Here is a 5,414-nt window from a genome sequence, read left to right as displayed (position 1 = left end):
GGCATTTGGACTCTTCCTTGGCACATTCCCAAGCCTCACGATTTTGAAGGGTGTTCAAGTCTCAGAGACAGTGACCCAGAAGCCACTTTTCCTTTGTCTATTGAATCCCCTTTCCTCATCTTAATGAATTCTAGGCTTCTAACTGTGGCAGAAAATATACCAAAATTCACCTCCCAACAGGATCACAACTTCCCAGTCAAAACTCCAAACAGAACCCAGTAGTTGTTCCCAAGAGTAACAAATCTCTAAACTTGTTCAAAGCTCAGACTCTCCTGTACTCTGATGTTGCCTAAAAAGAAAGTTCTTTCTCCCTGTGCTCAGCCAGATTCATCTTAATGTAGCCACAGAATCCAGCCTGTATGTGCATGACAGACACAAAGTCACACTGGCCCAGGGACTACTTGATGTTCCTTTCACTTCGAAAAAGAAGTAAGACCTAGGGGGAGGCTGAGTTGGATGTGAAGAAAAGAGAGAAAGAAGAAAAGAGTAAGAGAAAGACAGAGACACAGAGTCAGACACAGTTGCTGAGAGGGAGAAAAGGCAAGAGAGGGGAAGAAGAAGGAAAACAAGAGAGAAGAAATACCACCTTTCAAGAAGTCATGACCATCTCCTGATTGGTACCCAGGGGCATCCAAAATCCTCTTACACTGCACAGTTGGCACCTCAGCTGAGACAGCAGAGACTCATCGGATCCACTCCAGTGAGGATGTACATTCTCACCTTCTTCCCCATCACTCACTCATTCTGAGAAGTTCTGTACTGTGCTCTGTGGCTGGTGAGATGGTGCAGCGGGTAAAGCGCTTGTCTCATAAGCCTCATAGTCAAGTTCCATCTCTGGAACTCATGTAAAGGTAGGAGAGGACCCACATCACACAGATGTCTCCTGTCGCCTACACATACTAATGGCACGTATATGAGCACGCAGATACCAATATTCTTTTAAAGAAATTCTGTGCTTTGTGAGAATCTACATCTTGTATGCTGGGAGCACCTCAAATGTTACACAACACACCCCTCTCTGGTTCTAACATGAAGGGCCTGGGCCATTCCTTGAGGAATATTATACCTGATTGTCATTCATATGTTTAACGTTTTTAAAATCATCTCCTCTTTCCCACAGTTCACCATTTTCTGTAATGTACTTGCAGTTGGACTGAAACAAATTTCATAATCATTTTGAAGGTCTTTGGAAACACCTGATGAATCTAGGCTTGCCATTACATCTGCTTTGAAATAAGTCTCAGGCTGGAGAGATCATCAGTAGGTTTGATCCTCAGATCCACCTGACAGTAGCACTTGGAAGGGAGAGATAGGTGGGTGCTTGAGCTTTCTGGTCATCAGTCTTTCCTAACTAGTGAGCTCTAGACCAGTGAGAGACCCTGTCTCAAAGAACAAGGTCAGCGTTTCTTGAGGAACAACACCTAAGTTGGCCACTGTGTACTCCCATGTGCAGGTAAAATTATCATGCACACATGCACACACATTCTTTGCCCACGTCTAGCTACCTCTTAAATAGAATTGGCTCTGCGGATCAGTTTTATTTGTCAACTTGACACAAGTTAACCTCAGCGCAGAACATAACTCCATATGATTGGCTCAAAAGTCCAGAAGAAAAAAGGAAGGAAAGAAAGAAAGGAAGAAAATCGAGAGACTGTAGGCATGTCTGTGGGACATTTTCTTGACTGATGATTAATGTGGGAGGGCCCAGCCTACTGTGGGCTGTACCATTGATGGGCAGGCGGTCCTCAGTTCTATAAGAAAGCAGGCTGAGCAAACCATGAGCAACAAGCCAGCAAATAGTAGTTGGCTCGGTCTCTGTTTCAGTTTGCTCCTAAGTTTCAGCACCGACTTCCCTCAGTAATTGAAACATGTAAGTCAAATACACCCTCCCCTTTGGTTCATGATGCTTTTATCACAGAAATAGAAAGAAAACCTAAGGGTTTTCTTTTTCTGTCTTGACTGAGAAGTAACACTCAGCTCCGTATATCATTTTCACTGAAAATATGTATGAAAATAACATTTTTAAAACTTTATTTTCTCATTACTCTCAGTAATGTATCCAAATGAATCTTTCTTACTGACGTTCCCTACATCACTGAGATAAAGAAGACATGTGAGATTTTATCTTAAACTCTTGACAGTCAGTCCAACAAAATCAGCTCAGTTTTATTTGTGAAAGAAAATATTTCACTAATATGCATGCTCACTGAAATTTCATTTCCCACTCTAATTTTTATCTCCAATTTATCTCCAGGGATCAACATGCAATTTAGAGGCAATATTATAAACATACTTTTTCTTGAGATTTTCTTTCTATATGCATGATAATTTAATTAAAAACCAATGTGTGTTGTATATAATATATTAAACAATTGCTTTGGATATGTGTGGACAAAATCCCTTTTAGAAGAGGCCAAGATCTTAACCAGAATTCTCTTTGTGTCAGATCAGCTGTTTCCCTTCTCTCTCCCAGTAGGATTCCAAGCAACTGTGACTGACTATGTAGGGGATTGCCTTCACAGTGAGAAGCTGTTTACTGAGCCATAAGCTACTTGGCACATTTGGATGCTGTAAAGATTTTTTATTTAACACAGCACACTAAGTATAGTGGCTTCTGATAAATGGAGCCTGCTGATAGAATACCATTAAAATTTGCTCGTTTCTCTTCCCAAAAGCATGTCAGGATAGTAGAATGTCCTCCTCGGAGTGGATGAAGAGGCCATAAGTACCTCCTCTGGGGACTGTTTGGGGGACAGTGGCACTCCCATGGGTTCAGGTTACACAACTTTGCATCAGTGGCTCTCACTTCATAGGCCTCCACAGAGGTCCCTCCTCAAGCTCCCCCCCCCCCACATCTCCAATTACATTTATTTATGAGCACCAAAGTATGCATGACTTTTCAAAATGACCTTGAGGCTGAGATAGCTCATCTATTAAAAGCTGAGTTTGGTTTCCACCACTGCCTGTAACTCCAGCTTCAGGAGATCCAAAGTTCTTTTCTGGCTTCTGGGGCCTCCACCTATACATATACCCCCCCCCCCCCCGATACTGCCCTGGGTCTCTCACTGCCCGGCCCTACCTGTCCTTGCAGGTTGGAGCTGAGGTGATATGGGCTCAGTGACAGGTAAGAAACACTGCAGAAAGTTCATGTGAGCACTGCTGCTGCTCCTTCAATTCACTCCACCCGCACCCCATTAGTCCCAAGAAAGCATCTCTTCTAAACAGCAGTTTCTGATTGGCTGGCATTGTCTATATCAACAATCCTTGGTCTCTCAGGAGGTTTTCAATCAGGTCCTCCTGCAGGAGATGCCTTTATGGCTTTCCGGCCCCCACTGTTCACATAAAGATGGCTGCTGCCTTACCCACATGCATAATTGAATTGTAACAAGTCATAAGACAATCTTGTTCATCTTGTTATTCTCTACCTCTACACTGATGCTTAAACCCTAAGGGAATGAAGATATTTACCTCATTTGGAGACCTAAAATGAGGTATGGTACAGAGCAGAAGTTTAATAAATGAAGTTCCAGCCTTTCACCAAACAAGTTATTCACCCCATAGGCATCACCAGGGTTCTGTTTGCTTACGAGACACCATCACCTTTCACAATAGTAATACCCTGATTTTAAGATTAGCTATTAGTACTTGTGGAGTTTTATGTTTCCATATTTTTGTTTCATAAGTACTTCATCATAAGCTACCAAAATCCTTTCTCGGAGTTCCGTGGCTAGCTTCACTGTACATCTCTCTATGGTGCCAGATCCCAGATTCATAGGGGTCCCTGGAGAAAGCTGAACAAAGGTGAACAGTAGAAAAAAAGGCTTCCAAAAGTCACAGACATTGTTAAGAGTAAAACTCAGAGCCAGCCCTATTTCCTATCATACCACTAAAGCAGGGCACTAGCACCTGTACTAACGTAAGTACTTTGTGACTCACTATATCAACCACTATGGGAACGTGGCAGGAAAGCCACTATTTCAGCCACAGGATAACTCCCAGGTTTTACCAGAAGTTTTCTATAAATCTAGAACTGCATAATGAAAAGTGACCCTACTCTGCTCAACAACAGGGTCTGTGTCAACTTGCCAGCCACTATGCACAAACACTCGATTATCTGGGAATGGGTGCCAGCAAGAAGGTAAGGTCCTTGAAGTAAGTGGCATTTGAGTTCAAAGTTTGTTTACGGGCTGTAGCCAGATTTCTCCTTTCCAGAGATCATTTTACCTGGAGCTAATCTATAGATAACAGGAATTAAGGACTTCAGCCTCTAAATATCTTAACCCACCTGTGGGCTTGAAAGAACATGGTGTTCTTATGGGGTTGCAAACTCCTTCAACTCCGAACAAAAATACCAACTAACAAGAGCTCCCAGGGACTAAAACACCAACCAAAGAGTACACATGGGCATGCCCAATGGCTCCAGGTGCACATGTAGCAGAGGATGGCATTGTTGGGCATTGATGGGAGGAAGAGCATTTGGTCATACCAAATCTCTATGCCCCAGTGTAGGGGAATATCAGGGAATAGAGGCAGGAAGGAGGGGGTGAGTGGGTGAACACCCTCATAGAAGCAGGGGGAGGGGGATGGGATAGGGGAATGGAGGGGAAACCCGGGAAGAAAATAACATTTGAAATGTAAATAAAATATGTCCAATAAAAAGAACACAGTGTCTTGCCTTTTTTTTTTTTTTTTAACCTTCCACAGGAATGGGAAACTTTTCTGAGTAGGGCTAAGCTTCCAGCCTTCTCAGAACTTCTGAATGACTATCAGAGAAAGGAAGTCAGGAAACACAGAGATATCTATTTATGCTCAGAAAGTGAAGTATGTTGAGATGTGGTCTTGATGAGCTCATGACTTCTTCCATTGCTTGCATTACTACTCACAATCAACCTAAAGTTGATCGAATCAGGATACCCCTGCCTCAGTTTCCCATGTTCTGGAATGACAGGATATATCAGCAGGTCCAGTTAAGTAAAAGCTTTAGTTCTTCAAAAGAAAACACTTCAGACATCAAAATGTCAGAAAATTTTCTTCTTACAAAATACCCAGGAAAAATACTCTAACTGAGGAAATATTTACTTAGGCTCACAGTTTGGAGATGCCATTCATCATGGGGTGGAAGGCATGGCAGCCTCAGCCTGAAGCAGATGGTCACATCCTGCCCTCTCTCACTGTGGGGGGGAGGGGAGGCTGAGAGACGTGAATACTGGACTCAGTTTCTTTTCTCCTTTCTCTCCAGTCCTTGACCACACCCCACAGAACAGTGATGCTCAGAGTTAGAGTGTGCCTTGCCCTCCCCATTAAGGCAATCCAGAACCATTCTTGCAAGTCAGGAGGCGTGCTTCTATTGTGACCCATCGTGTTGACAACTAAGATTCACTGCCACAGCCAGGGAGAGGAGAGGAGGAGTCATG

Source organism: Micromys minutus, assembly GCF_963924665.1.
Source record: "Micromys minutus genome assembly, chromosome: 8".
In the NCBI taxonomy this organism is placed as follows: domain Eukaryota; kingdom Metazoa; phylum Chordata; class Mammalia; order Rodentia; family Muridae; genus Micromys; species Micromys minutus.
This window is presented reverse-complemented; position numbering follows the sequence as displayed.